At 43.6% G+C, this 16,398-nt stretch overlaps 1 pseudogene; it reads left to right on the top strand.

Annotated features, from left to right (window-relative positions):
- Positions 1–16,398, top strand: part of LOC142775448 (protein tolkin-like) — a 327,993-nt pseudogene that overhangs the window by 52,114 nt on the left and 259,481 nt on the right.

Here is a 16,398-nt window from a genome sequence, read left to right as displayed (position 1 = left end):
TGTCACACAACATCCATTTCTTTAAATAACACCCAATTGGTGGCTATTCTGAGCACTCAACCTAGCAAGAAAACTGAATAACGGGGCTTACGTGATAGTGATACATCATTGGGCGGTGCAGATGACTGAATCGCAATAAACATATCGTGAAAGAGGGAGTGCAGAAGGGAAGAAAAAACAGCGTCAAGACAATTCTCTCCTACTCTCCCCGTTTCAGTAAATATTTACTGCGCCTCAGTCATCTGCACCAAGTAAGCACCGACTCTCCCAAAAACAAGTCCTTTTGGAATCATGGGACGGATCAGCATTACGCATGCTTAGGGTTGCAGGCTCCTTAAGACAACACAAAATACCATACTTTGCGAACACCTTCCACAGCCTTTCCTGCAAGTCGAACACACAACTTCAAAGACGTATGGGATTTCCATGGGCTGTCTTGTAATATCCTTGCTGTCTTGTGATATCTTAGATTGGCCAACGACCGTTTCGAGGACTGAAAACTAGCGAGACTTTGTGTAGAAGTTGTGCACTTTGTATTAATCACTCAGGAGAGGCGGCCGCTGTTATCTTGCGTCAACTTTCTGCGCAGTAAAAAGAAACTTTAGGAAAGATATTCTGCTTATTCAGTTTAAAACACTTTTCTCTTTGCTTAAAATGAAATTAACATTAAAAACTTTTATATAAACTAACCACAGATTTTATATTGGGTTTGCCATATTTTTACTTGGACCACTCCATTGCCTAAATGAATTGATTGATTGATTGCTTGATTGATTGATATGTAGGGTTTGACGTCCCAAAACCACCATATGATTATGAGAGACGCCGTGGTGGAGGGCTCCGGAAATTTCGACCACCTGGGGTTCTTTAACGTGCACAAAAATCTGAGCACACGGACCCACACCATCTCCGCCTCCATCGAAAATGCAGCCGCCGCAGCCGGGATTTGAACCCGCGACCTGCGGGTCAGTAGCCGAGTGCCTTAGCCACTACACCACCGTGGTGGGGCTTGCCTAAATGAAAGCTTCATCCTAGTAAAAACGTTATTTCTGCCTCTTTCGGGGCAATTTCGTCACAACTTTCCACTTTATTTGCTACCACAATATTTGTATTGTTTAGTATACAAGATCTTCTAACGCCCATTATATTTCTCAAGTAAAGTTCAGTTTAAAAAAACGTATGCGGTATTTCGCGATACTCTCTCATGAGCAGAAATGCTGTGAAAAACTGAAGCGGCGAGCATATATCTCCATCAACTATGTCCTCGGTAACTGCACTCACTCTCGTCAATTTACTTCGCTACGCGCTTGGCATTGCACTAAAAGCCTCCTGTGCAGACGTCATTGCCCAATGAGCGCTTTTTGACGAATACTTGGCCGTACGCAGTTTGCGGCCGCACGATGCAGGAGCCGAGCGGCCTGATCGCGTCCCCGGAGCTGGTGAACAGCGTGACACCGCCGTCCGGAGGCGATCACTGCGAGTGGCGCATCACGGCGACGCACGGCGAGCGCATTGTGCTCAATGTCACCCTACTGGACATCTACGAGTCGGACAACTGCGAGACGGATACTGGCACAAGTCACCACTGCTCGGTGAGTGAGCAACATCCCTTTCAAATGGGCGTATTATTAAGGTATTTATATTACCGCGAATAATTCCTAGTTTACCCTGTACCGTCGTCGTCGTCGCCGTAGTAGTAGTAGTAGTAGTAGTAGTAGTAGTAGTTGTTGTTGTTGTTGTTTTTGTTGTTGTTGTTATAGTAAGATCTTCGGTTTTACGTTCCGAAACCACCATTTAATCCAAGACGCCGTAGTGAAGGGCTAAAGAAATTGTTGACCATCTGGGGTTCTTTAAACGTGCAGTGACATCGCACATAACAGGCGTGTAGCATTTCGCCTCCAGCGAAATACAACTGCCACGGCAGCGATCTGACCTGCCATCTTAGGGTCAGTAGCCGAGCAGCGCAACCACTTCACCACCGCGGCCGAAAAGTAGTAGTAGCAGTAGTAGTAGTAGTAGTGGTAGTAGTAGTAGTAGACGAAGAAGAATTAGTAATAACGCAGGTCACGGGACCATTCGAGGAAGTTAACAAATGAAAGAAACGAAATTATCTTCATGAATTATACTCTAAATGATGACACCAATGATGACTTTCCATAAAAAGCACAGTGAAAGTTATTCCCAAAATTGTCTTCGCGTTGATGATGGTACTCGAAATGATGATACTGATAATGAATTTTGGTAAAAAGCACCCAGAACACTGTTGGTAAAATTTTCTTCATGTTGATGATGATACTCGAAATTATGATACTGATGCTGACTTTCAGTAAAAAGCACCGCGAAAGGTATTCACAAATTGTCTTCGTGTTGATGATGATACTCGAATTGATGACACTGATGATGACTTTCGGTAAGAAGCACCGTGAAAACTATTAGAAAAATTATCTTCATGTTGATGATGATACTCAGAATGTTGATACTGTTGATGACCTTCACTAAAAAGCACCGTGAAAGCTATTCGCCCTTTTATAACTTTCAGTTTTACAGTAATTGTGACAAACAAAGGGAAGACAATGAACAGCATTTTGAAAATTATTAATTTGAAATAAAGATATTCTAATAAACCGAGACAATGCGCCTGGGTGCGTATGAGGGTCATGTAGATAATAGGAGGCGCTATCAACGCTTGAAGTTGATGGAATCCCACCGCTACCACCAGTTATAAGGCGTGGATGTTCGGCAATTCTCTTTAGCGTAGCTTGCTCCCCGCCGTCATCCACATAGCTGATGTTCAACAGTGAGGAGACGCATTCATAAAGACAGAAACGTAGGCTTATTTACATGAAGAATGAGGCAGACAGTAACCAGAAATCTACTTGTGAAACCAACACGTGCTCCATCTATCATCAACTGCAGCGAGCATATAATTTTCAACGCTTGGCGGTGCTTACCTGAGTCCAAGCGTTTCGCAATTCGGACTGTCACGGTGGATGGACGTGTTCTTATAGTGCTCGCAATCGACTCCGCAGATAAGTGGTTTTGCGTGTTTTGAGCTTGTTTTTATAATCAATAAGGTAGCAGTTAAAATCCTTGAGCACTTATTACATTGTACGGCTTTTTCGGGGGTCAGTCACCAAGTATTTAGTAGTTTGTGCGCGTGTTTGTATTTAAGTTTTTGTTGTTGTTTTTTCTCTTGCCACCCCGTTGGGGAGGTGCACGTACATTCAACACGCAAATTTTTGTAGTATAGCTTAGACTTTCTCTTTTTCGTAGGGCAGGGCTCGATTTTTGTAATTATCAAGTGAGACAAGTCATAGGGACAATTGGTGTCAGAAAGACATGGTTAAAAGACTGTAAAGTGTTGAGGATACGGGATGGGTTTGAAAATGGACCCAAAAGTAGAAGCGGTTGGAGAAGAGGCTGACGCGAGGAGTGGGCAATGTGAGGTCGAGGAAAAAAATGGAGAAAATGATGGTTGCTCGGAGTGAACTGGTTATGAGAATCACCGAGCTGGAGACTGCGTTGGCGACAGAGCAAGAGGAAACGAGGGCAATGGGAGAAAGGCTGAAGTCCACCAAGGAAGCACTAGCGAAGCTGAACAAAGGAGTGGGCTACGGAAAGAACAGTAGAGAACCAGCAACCAGAACGGCGGAAAAGAAAGAGCAAGCAAGTTTGGAAAAAACAGGTTCAGCCGGTTCAATTGTCACAAGGCCCTGCTTCAGCGAAGTAGTGGTGGGGCTGGGAGGGGACAAAGCAGCCGGCGTCACAAGTGCAAGTAACCCCCAGGTGCAGGACGCTCCAGCTGAAAAGTCACAGCATGTGATAATCGCCGGGGACTCGAATTTAAATTGATGCACTGAAGCAGTCAAAAAGAGGGTAACAGGTGACAAGAGGGTTGTAGTAGGGGCGTTCCCAGAAGGCAAGCTGGAAGCAGTCTAGAGGCAAGCGAGCACAAAACTCGAAACTGCAGCTCATAGACAAAACCTCGTGATAGTTTCAGGTGGTTTAAATGATGTCCTAAATGGAGATGCAGCAGGATTAACAACCACACTGGTAAAAGGGGTCGATAACATGCGCGCCACTTCTCCTCAGGTACAGGTAGTGATATGCACGATACCGCAGGTACCGGTGCGTGACAGCAACCTGCAAAGAGCGGATGTCAATGCAAACCAAGAAATATGGCGGATGAGTCTAGAGAAAAAATTTGAGGTGGTGGAAATAAACAGAGAAATGCATAGGTGGGGTGGTTTTTAACGAGACAGAATTCACGTCGATGGGCGGCTGAGTCATGAGGTGGGTTGGCGATTTGCAGGACGCGCTGTAGCTTTTTGGGGGGCACGCGGGCCCTTCGGGGTGCAGGAAGCTAGTAACAAGGAAAACAACCAGGGAGACTCTTGACAGGTGGTATGGACAGATACAATTCCAAAGTAGCACCTGTATCTAAGAAAGGTAGAGTCCGGGGCAGAAATAGACGTTGCCACGAGCGCCGAGCCAAGTCAGACATAGGGTATACTAACATTCAGGGTGGCACGAACACGCTGAAGTGGGAAGAGATAGAAGAACAGCTAAGGGAGGAGAGGCCGATATTATACCGATTCGTAGAAACACATCTTAGGGACATGGAACAACCTCCTAACAACTCGGACTACGCGTGGGAATATTGTAATAGAACAGAAGGCAGAAGAAAGGGGGGTGGTATTGGGGCATTCATTCATAAACGTACAGACTGGCAAAGGTTCAAGAAGGAGTGCAAGGAATATTTATTACTAAAAGGGAAAGTGGCAGGGCACATGACACTACTTGGTTTCGTGTACGTGAGGACGGGAGCAAAGGCCAGAGAGGAAAACCAGGCATTGGTAGAGTGCATATCCAAGAACTTTGAGGAGTTAGGAGGAGAGTGCGAGATAACTATACTAGAAGATATGAATGCGCACATAGAAGATATAGATGGGTATACCGACCCGACAGACAAAATGATCTCAGATATGTGTGAAAGGCATGATTTGATCATTTGCAACAGTACTGAGAAGTGGGAAGGGCAAATAACATGGAACGTAGGAAGGCTGCGGTCAACGATAGATTACGCACTGATGTCACATAGGATGTGTGATAAGCTCATGGGAATGCACATAGCTGAAGGTGGCTCCAGAAGTCTGGGTAGTGATCACAAACGTATCAAGCTAAGTTTTGAAAGAGCCGTGAAAGTGGTAAGGAGAGAAGATGAGCAACTACAGGAAAATTTTTATTCAGAAAGGCAAATAGAAATAGCTGCTAAACAAACTGAGAAAGTAATCACTGAGGATAATAAAACAGTGGGGACATACACGAATCTAAATAGACTGTTTGAGCTAGAGTTTGATAAGGCAAGTGACAAGTCACCCCGGAAAAGAAGACACAAACCCAAAAGTTGGTGGGATGAGGAAGTTAAGAGAGCCATCGCAAAACGTCAGGAAGCCTCTAGGGAACACGGACAAGCTAAGCAGCGGGGTGAACCGACAGACGATGTTGGAAAAAAAAAGGGAAATCTTTCTAAGCTGTAGAAGGGATGCATTCCTTCTGATCAATGAAAAGATTAGAAGAAAGAGAGCCCACTGGCTGGCAGAAGTACATAAATAAGATAGAAAAGCAGCTGCGAAATTTTGGAACCATCTAAACTCACTAAGTAGTGAGACGAGCCTAGAGCAGAGGTTTATAACTACAGCTCAAGGTGCTAGGCTGGAAGGGGACGAAGCTATTGAATACATAAGAGCAAGGGTGACAGAAAAGTTTCAACAAAAATGTGCCTTGGGCACCACAATAGACAAGGATGAGTCAAGTGACGCAATGGCTCCATTTTCACAACGAGAGTGGGAAAGGGCTGACAAGAGGGTTCCTAGTAGTACATCAACAGGCGCAGATGGCATTCCAAATATGTTAATAAAGACATTAGGCCCGAAGTCAAAACAGGCTTCGAGAGAGGCAGTGAGCCAAATAATAATCGATGGTGAAGTCCCCGATGGATGGAAACTTAGCAGGATGAGCATGATCTATAAAGTAAAGGGGGACAAAGCTGACATAAACAACTACCATCCTATAACAGTGACATCAGTGGTCTACAGGCTGACGATGCAGATCATTAAGGAAAGACTGCAGGCATGGATATAGAATGAGGGGGTGCTGGGGGAACTGCAGAATGGGTTTCGGAAACACAGGAGGTTGGAAGACAATCTGTTCTCACTAACGCAGTGCATCGACATAGCAGAAAAGGAACACAGGTCCCTGTGGCTAGCATTTTTAGATATCAAGGAAGCGCACGATAGCGTGGTTCAAGAGGAATTATGGGGAATACTGGACACACTAGGCGTGGAAGATGGAGTCACTAATCTTTTAAAAGATATCTATAAAGGTAACAAGATAGTTATAAAGTGGTAACAACAGGTATCCAAGCCTGCAGAGGTAAAATGGGGGCTTAGGCAGGGGTGTTCTATGTCATCCTTATTATTCATGATGTACCTACAAGGATTAAAGGCTAAATTAGAGGGAAGTGGACTGTGGCTTCAACCTCTCTTTCGTCAAACAAGGAAAACTTATTGAACAGGCACTACCAGTATTGATGTACGCAGATAATATAGTGCTAATGGCCGACAACAAGGAAGATTTGCAGAGATTGGTGGACATCTGTGGTAATGAGGGAGATAGGTTAGATTTCAGATTCAGTAAGGAAAAATCAGCAGTCATGACTTTTAATGACAATGAAGGTAGTAAGGTTTGAATACAGGAGGTCACGCTAGAGATAACAGAGAAATACAAATATCTGGGCGTATGGACAAGCAATGGGGCCGAGTACCTAAGGGAAAACGAAATATATGGGACGACTAAAGGTAACAGGAATGCAGCGGTGAGGAAAAACAGGGCACTGTGGAATTATAATAGGTATGATGTTGTGAGAGGAATTTGGAAAGGTGTCATGGTTCCTGGCCGGACGTTCAGCAATGCGGTCTTAGGCATGAGATCAGAAGTTCAAGTAAGATTAGAAATTAAGCAGCGTGGAGTAGGTAGGCTTGTCTTAGGAGCTCATGGGAATACACCAAATCAGGGAGAACAAGGTGATATCGGATGGACATCATTTCAGGGCAGAGAAGCTAGCAGCAAGATAAAATTTGAGAAGAGATTGAGAGAGATTGGGGAGGAGCGTTGGACTAGGAAGGTATCCAGCTACTTGTACATGAAGAATGTCGACACAAATTTGAGGAAGCGAGCCGTAAAATTGACTGCTAAATACTTAGAAAACAGCAGGGGGCCAAACCAAAAAGAATTATCGGCTAAGAAGAAGGTGAAGGAAGCTGAGACCAATATGTGGAGAATCGCATGATTAAGAAGTCCGCACTAGAGATCTACCGAAGTTTTAAGCAGGAAATTGCCAAAAAAAGAATCTATGATAATACTCGGGGTAGTTCTCTACTGTTTGAGGCCAGGACGGGAGTATTACGAACCAAGACATATCGGGCCAAATATGAAGTGTAGACACGGTATGCAGTGCCTGTGGAGAGGAAGAGGAAAGTGCCGAACACTTGATAATGTTCTGTAAAGGGATTCATTCTATAGTTCAGAATAATGGCGCAGAGATTTTCAAAGCACTGGGGTTTAGGGACAGGGAGGGCAGAATAGACTTTAGGCGGGTAGAATTAACTAGAAGGAGGTTATCTGATTGGTGGCTAAAATCAAGGCACGGGTGAAAATTAAACCCTTCACTGCAAAGTACGAATCCCCAACCTCACTATATAAAGAAAAAATATATATAGTTTTTTGTTCATTAGGTATTACGGCCTAATGGCGCTAGCCACCGCCCGATCTAAAGGGTAGAGCCATATCCATCCATCCAGCGTAAAGCCCCTATACTTCCTAAAAGTAGCGCCATCTGCTCTCCCCCTTACCACCTCCTCTCCGGCGCGTTGCTTTTTTTTCTTTCGCTTGCGACAGTGGCGCGCTCTGTAACGCGCCACAATCTTGCAGTTTGCTTTCGAGCTGTCGAGAGGAGGAAGCAGTGCATATCAAAAGAGTGCTGTACTTTTTCGAAGGTATATGGGCTTTATCCAAGCGAGCCGAGATCACGCGTCAAAGCATTGGAGTCAATGAGGCTGGCGGCTGCACCATTGCACCAGTGAGTTTAATAGCGAGTGCATGTCACTGTGTATGAAGCCGTTAAACGTGTCGCTACCGAGTGCCTAAATTGCACGGAAGAACACCGCTGAACCTAGTGGCCGCTCATTGCAAAATGATGAGAAAATGCCAAAAAATTATGCCAAATATGGGTTAGCCTAAGATGAAACGCCTGTAATAAACATCGATCAGTTCTCATTGCTCTTTCTAATTGAGGAAAAATGCTTAAGACGAATAAACTGTGATGACGAAGTTAACACATCAGCTCTACTGTGTGTTTAGTGAATTGTTGTTTTTAAATGCGAAGACTTTCTTAGTGAACTTCGGCGACTTTGAGCGTATCTATCTATCTATCTATCTATCTATCTATCTATCTATCTATCTATCTATCTATCTATCTAGCCGCTTACGTTTAGGTGCTCTCGTGGTCACCCCATATACTTGGCGTGAACAAAAATTATCATGAGAGGGTAAGATAGTTTGACGTATAGGACGCGCTTGTCAAGAGATGAATTATGTCACAGTCCCGTCGCGTACATCGTCAAACACTTCCCGCCAGTCGGTGGCACATACCTACGGGCGGGTGGGTGCTGCTGGTGTGCGGGCATGTGCCACAGGTGATAAACAGTTTGTGTCTACCCAGGAACGACGAGAACACACATGGTCAATTTTAACGAACGAGTGTTGATAAATAGCCGACGTCGGTAGCACCGACCCGACGAGTCCCACCTGGATCGAACCCAAGCATTCTGTGTGCCAATGAAGAATTTTACCACAGAGCTAGGCAGGTCTCGGAACTACTATTCAAATAGACGCTGATCTTCGTGAAATGGTAATTGTGGTTGCAGTGCTGCGTACCCAAACTTATAAACATTACACATGTACTATTTTGACACAGCCATCACGTCGGGTTAACGTCAGATGTGGGTAGCTGCCATGCGCCGAAATCGATTTATCTAGCAGTGTCCGGGGCCAGCATCTTCGCGAGCTTCAGCGCTTCATATCAGCCTCTGGTGCTGCAAATGCGCATGTTCCAGTTGACATCGTTGAATGAAATGAAATCTGGGGTTTAACAACCCAAAACCACCATATGATTATGGGAGACGCCATAGCCATAGTGGAGGGCTCCGGAAATTTCGACCACCTGGGGTTCTTTAACGTGCACACAAATCTGAGCACACGGGCCTACAACGTTTCCGCCTCCATCGGAAATGCAGCCGCCGCAGCCGGGATTGGAGCCCGTGACCTGCGGGTCAGCAGCCCAGTACCTTAGCCACTGGACCACCGCGGTGGGGCCAGTTGACATCGTTGTGCAAGGCAAACAAATGGTTATATAAACATCTGCACCTCTTCATCAAATGTCTGTGCGTGCAACATTTGTACATATATTTAGCGTCATTTTATTACGTGTCGCTCAATAAAAAAAACGCAACAAGGTCTTCTTTCCTGTACATGCTTCACATACCATGGATTTTCAGGTACGTGGAATCGGAGGAATTTTTTTCGCCTTCTTTTAGCCTATAGAAATTATTATATGCGCAACTGTGTCACTGCTCCTCCAACGTAGTAAGTAGCTTATCCTTTTTCCTTCCATCGCGGTGGATGAGTGCTTACTGTGCTCGACTGCTTTAAGGTCACGAGTTCGATCTCGATGTCGACTCTTTCATTTCGGTGGAGGCTAATCGGTACATGCCCATGAACTGTGTGATCTCGGTGCACGTTAACCAACAGTATATGGTCGACACTTCCGGAGTCCTCCACTACACTGCGCCTCATACTCAAACTGTGGCTTTGGGACGTAAGAAACCAGGTATTATTACTTCCCTACTTCATGACAAGACTAAATAATTGCATGTGAGATAAAAGAAGTTCCGGGCAAGATCGAATATTGAAGTTATGAAAAATTCTTGGGCTTGGCACTAGCAATATATTCAAGCAAGAGTGAAGTGGAATGACCTCTGGTGATACGCCGAAATCGGTAGCTGTACTATTCTTATTCGAAAATGTTCTATTCGATTGACGCTTGGTTTTCATTATTCGATTTCGCTTCGAAGTTACAAATGTTTTATTCGCTGCCCATAATATTTATGTTATTATGGCGTAGTAACAAAACTGCAAAAAAATGTCAACCCTACACAAGACAAGCAGCGACCAACTTCAACCTCAGCTCTTTTAATGAAGTTATCATCCCAAGAAGATATCATTTGCGAGAAAAACCATAATTGAAAGAGCGCTGTGTTTCCACTTTAAATTACAAGCTATGTGGAGCCGTTTCTATTAGAAAGTTTTACAGGTCGTGTTAAATTGATTATCTTGTTTCTGCATTCGCTAATCACCATGTAGACCAAACTAACTTCATCTTCAGTTTATTTCATTAACCACTCATAACCGTGAAGCACTCTTCGGGTATCACTTTAATAATTAACGGAGTCAGTGATTTAAAATCATCATTCACTGCCATATTGCATCACTGAATGATTTTAGCTTGAAAAGAAGAAAAAATCCGGCTGATCCCACGTACTAGGGGAATCGATGTAATGCGATGTAGCCAGCGAATTGCACTACGCTTTCCCTTGTGGCCTAGCTAAGAAAGTTCTGTTACACATCACTGGTACCATGGCCCTCTACAATTAGAGGCCTGATTGCTTACATTAAGGTTCACGTCAAACAACCCCGGGTGGACGAAATTTTCGTAGTCTTCCTATGCGGCGTTTTTCGCAATGATGTCATAGCTTTAGCGCATAAAACCCAAGATTTTACATTTACCACGCTGTTAAAAGAGGGAAGAAATAAATCCAGCAACAAGCTTGGTGTGGTGTTCATTGAAGTATTGAGTGAAACACGGAAGTGTGAGTATGCAATAATTAAAATTACGCACTTGAATTTCAGAACATTGAAACTAGCTTTACTACGAACACAGGTTTCACCTTTATGGTAAAAGATTCCTAGAAATCTAGATACACCTTGTTGTTGTTGTTTTTTACTTTTTTTTCTCTCAAAAAAATTCCTGGGGTGCATTTCCGAATGTTTACGTTGAAACGAAAGTGCATGAAACGGTGAAATACTATCTGCGCCAAAATAATCAGGCCTCCATATACCGCGTTACTTACTGGCATTAGTCGTGAGCTTGGCCCTCCTTCGTTCTTTTTCGTATCGTACGTGTTCACTTGCACGTTCCATTCGCCGAAGTGTGTGTGTGTGTGTGTGTGTGTGCGTGCGTGCTTGTGTGTGCGTGCGTGTGTGCGTGCGTGTGTGTGTGTGTGTGTGTGTGTGTGTGTGTGTGTGTGCGTTACTTATTTTGCATCCGTGCGTGCGTATCCGTGATAAAGAACGTCTGCTAAAATTGGCTTCACAACAGGTCTAAAGTTAGTAGGGAGAAGCCAACTTCATCGCAATGCTTCCTTTCTTTTTCAGCATTGATTAGACGTATTTTAGGAGAGTTGGTTTGCGACCTTGAAGAAGGCAAACTTGAAAAAACATCTTGGAGTACACTTTAGCGTGGCGATTAAGCGTAGAAGGCGATACCGTGACCCACCCCATGTGCATGCATCGTCTTTTCAATCGCTAGCCTCGCTTCGGTTCGCGATGTATAACATAATTTTTCTTTTAGTGAATCGTCAAAGGGCCCATTACACATCCGTAAGACAATACGCAAACCAACGTAGCTGCTCCCGTCATGGATGTTTTCTGCAGCTGATTATCATTAAATCTTTCCGAGCGCTTTGCAATGCGTTGACCTTCAGATGCGTGAACCCGCTCATTGACATTCATACGTTTTGATGCCTGGCGTAAATCTACGCTTCTGCCACGCAATCTTACATGCGTTATAGAGTCTTCTTACTCTACATGACATTCATATAGTGCTTTTATTTTTCCGAAGTGTTCTCACGCCATACCGCAGCTTTGCGGTAGAATGCCTATTTGCCACGCAGGCAGCCTGGTTTCGGTCCTCACCCAAGCCGAACATCTTGTTATATTTTATTTGCGTCTTGTTCAGTTTTCTTAGTCATGAATAAGGTAAATATTTTTCACTAAGAGCCAACGACGGCGACACCGGCACCGAAATTCCAGCGATGTGAAATCTTTAACGCTGTCGCGTTAACAGTTTAGTTGATGCGATGGCAATGAAGCCGGGGTTTTAGTGCCAGGATTGATTTTTAAAAGGGTTCTACATGCACTATTTGAAATAATATTAATAATAATAATAATAATAATAATATACTGATGATGGTGATGATGAGGTTGATGATGATTGTGCCGTCGCCTCTCGAAGAGAGCGGCTAGGAGCCATGTTTGCCTTTCAAGTGCCGCCAAGGGAGTTGGGGGGACGCTTAAGCCCCTAATAGGGGCTACTTCTACGTCTTGAAAATCTTTTTTATTTGGTTATGGCCACTTTGAACGGGCGCCACAAACTACCTTCAGAGCGTCATTTGTCATCTTCTCTGTCGGATCACGGAGAGAGTGAAATCACCGGTCGTCGACGGAAGAAGAATTGCCTGGCGGCGAGCAGACTCACCCTACCAGCCCGAGCAACAGCACCGCTTTTTTACGGGGACTTACTGAGTGCTCGTGAATGTTTGTTAAAATGTGATCCAAATTACTGTTAATTAAAGTTACTTTTGTTTGAATGTTCACAAGTGTTCGACCGTTAAATGGCTGGATAGCGGACGTTTTGATCCTTCAAATGCGAGCTGCGAGACCAGCATAATGATGATGGTGAGAAGAAGAAGCAGATGAAGAAGTCATATAGTTGCTTTAGCGGTGGGAGAGCCAGTTGTGGTCAAAAACCGTACGGTAAAAACGAATACGTTAATGTGAAGAAAGATTGCTGAAATATAGTACAGTAGATGTAATGTTGTGTAAAGTAGTGTGACGTTGCCCACTGAGAGTGGCACGCTGATGGCGACATGGACGTGCAGAATTCACGCGTGTCTATAGCCAGACCTAATTGGTCTCTGGCAAAACATGACCAGTCGAAACACGCATGGTTGTAATTCTCACAGGAGAGATAATGTTTTGTTGTACGTTGTCATCAGTATTTAAACTAAAGGCAGGCGATAAGCCGTAGGTTAGTTTTCGCATTTTTTTTGACAATGAATTTGCAAACTGCGCTTCAATTGTGCACACATTGTAACCGACTAAAATACCCTTCACTTTCAAAGGGAAAACCAAATTTTTTCTCCGGAAATGTCGGAGCATCTGAAATAGCCTCAAGATTCAAACTGGTTGAAACAATGCGACGTGTGGCTTTTTTTTGCCGCCTCGTTAAAGAACCTATAACAGTTAATATTGCGGTATTATATCGTTCTTGGAGTGTGATCGAGGAGGAAGATATTCGATTCTCTTCTTCGAAGAAGAGTGGCCGACACCTGCAGTTCTCCGACTACTTGTGTGGTGCGTCAAATGTTACTGAAAGCTGCAGGCGATGGCACATAGCGATCCGTTATGTTTACGGGGTTTGTTGTTTTCCGTGAGTGTTTGAACCATTCAAATACAGCGTCTATTTCGGCGTTAAATTGCGGCAGCAAGAGGCGGCGATTTCAGAAGTGGGAATTCAAAGTAAACACCACGGAGAGGTCTTTGTGTATACGATCACTGGGTGTTGAGAACAAACAGAACGAGCATGCAGGAAACTTAATTCAATCACACGCACATATTTTCTCTGTAAACGTCGACTGAAATGCGATGCCTACTCCAACACACACAAAAAAAAGTGTCTAGCGCTTGGCGCATAAATATATATGTGGACGAAATTTTGTTTTACTGTAATATCATTTGAATTATTCAGCATTTGACATCTATATTTGTGTGTTTATTTTAAAGTTTTTAGTAGAAGTTCAGTGTGCAACGAGAACTGTGCTAACTCCTTGATTTTTTGTGGGGGGGGGGGGTGGAGGGGGGAGTATAAATTTAAGCTGTTGCTGCATAGAGGCTACGGACACATAAAAGAAATAGCATCAGTAAAAAAGAGAGGAAAAAAACATTTCCGCTGCATTTTGGCGCGAAAGCGTTTTTTTTTTTTTCAGATCGTATTCACCCGTCGTGTAGTAATCGTAAATGTATATAGTGCGAAAGACAACTATTTGCACTCACTATATATCCCGAGCAACGCTCGAAAATTTTTGCGACAGTGTTCGAGTTTTATTTGCAGAGAGCGCAGCATCTGAACCTTATGACAGCTTGTGCGTGTGTGCCTTTGTGCAGGTGTCTTAATTTCTTACAAGCGTCGTTTTGCGAACAGAGGAAGGCACTGTGTGTGTACCCGTCATTATTTGCTCTGTGTGTTTCAAAATTGTTTTAATAATAATAATAATAATAACACGTTTAGTGTTAAGTCTTAAAACGAATATATGATTATAAGAGATGCCTCAGTGGAGGCCTTCGAAAATTCGGACAATCTAGTGTTCTTTTACTTGCCCCGACATCACATAGTAAACGCTGCTCTACGATTTTGCCTCCATCTAAATACAACCACCACGGCTTGAATCGAACACGCGACCTTTCAATGAGGACCTGAACAATGTAGCCACCTTTCCACCGAGGCGGGCGTCTTCTTCAAAGACAGCCCTCTCAAATCAATACTTCTTGAAACTTCTTGTACCTGGGCCTGTATAATGAAACAATTATTATTATTATTATTATTATTATAATAATCATTATTATTATTATTATTATTATTATTATTATTATTATTAATACTAATAATATTATTATTTACTCATCCTCCATTCACTTCAGGTAGTGTACATCGTACAATATTTTACAGCGCAACGGGTTCGCTACGAACAGAGAAGGAACACAGCGCTGATATTCCACGATGAACATCCACCAACTTGCCCAACTCGCGATTCTGCTTGAGGTGTACTGCAGAAAAGCTTCAGAAATTGCTGAAGGGGGCCATATCTGGATATTTGCCTCCGCTACCCATTCCCGGTGCTGGTAACTCACTATCGTTTCGCTACTTCTTGCAGGCCAATGAACCCTCCTTCGGCGACGTGGGCGTTCACAGCCAATCAAGCGCTGACGTTCCAAACGTGCAGCCTTCTCGACGTTCATTTAAGAAAGAGAATAGTTTATTTGCTATGCACTGATGCTCTGTCTCGACCTATTTTGGTTTTGATTCAAGATGTAGCGCCCCCTTTTGACTAACTTTTGTATTGAGTTGACGTGTAGCACCAACTTATTATTTGTTTCGGCACTTTGAGCGTGACGCCAAGCGCTGACATTAAACGTCATGAGATGAAGCAGGAACTCTAAAGGTGATCCTGAACAAGAAAAAAAAACTTTGTCCCCCCCCCCCCAATCATTCTGAAGACAAATGTGGTAACAGAATACAATATGCCGCTGGCCTGGTTCTTTTCGCAATAAGAGTGTTTGGACCGGGTAGAATCCCGGAAATCTGCACTGTATTTTTTCTCTGTTTAATTTTTAATCAGCTGACAGTGTCTCTTCTCGGCATACCGTAGCAAAAGGGGAGTAATGAACAACGAACAAAATGAAACCTGATGGTCTTATTTCACGCCACTCTTCCCATGAGTCGTGGCTTAGTGGTCGCTACGCATTCACCAGTCTGCAGTCAAGGCTTTCAGAATGAAATACCAGCGTGTATATTAATCATGAGTACGAGTATTGTCGAAATTTTTTCTGATTTTTTTTCTGGAAGTAACGTCAGCAGATCAAATTATGCAATGACAAGTCCAAGTTTGCAGCACCAAAAGAAGTTTGACAGAAATCTAGGGCTAATATTTACCGGAGCGCGAAGTTGTGTCGGGACCAGCACGTTTCTCCGCACATCAGAAGTGAATTAAACAAACAAAAATTTGTGTCTCTGAAATGTAAGTTAAGAAAAAAAGAAATTTGAAAAGTAAGGGAAGCCACTAGGCTGATGGTGGGTGGGACGTGGGAGTGAAAACCGGGCCACTCAAAAGGCCAAACTTCTTGACGGTTTCTCTGTAAGGGCCCTGAGGGAACGGTTCAGAAGAACCCCGCAAGAAAGCGTTTTTTTTCTTTCTTCTTTTTATTCACACTGACTTTTTGCAACATGAGTTGCAGCAATGCCCTTAGCGCAACAAGGAACACTTGACGCAAGCGGAACAAAGAACAAAACACGAAAAATGGAAAACAAAGAGACAGAAGAAAAAACAGGTTGGTGGACATGTGAGAACTTTCGCGCTGAAGCACTCTTCCGCCCAAAAGGTGTTCGAAAAGTATAGCGAGTTCAAGAAATAAAGAGGGCTGAGAAAAAGAAACAGCAAAGTA

The sequence above is a fragment of the Rhipicephalus microplus genome, chromosome X (genome assembly GCF_043290135.1).
Source record: "Rhipicephalus microplus isolate Deutch F79 chromosome X, USDA_Rmic, whole genome shotgun sequence".
In the NCBI taxonomy this organism is placed as follows: domain Eukaryota; kingdom Metazoa; phylum Arthropoda; class Arachnida; order Ixodida; family Ixodidae; genus Rhipicephalus; species Rhipicephalus microplus.
This window is presented reverse-complemented; position numbering and strand designations above follow the sequence as displayed.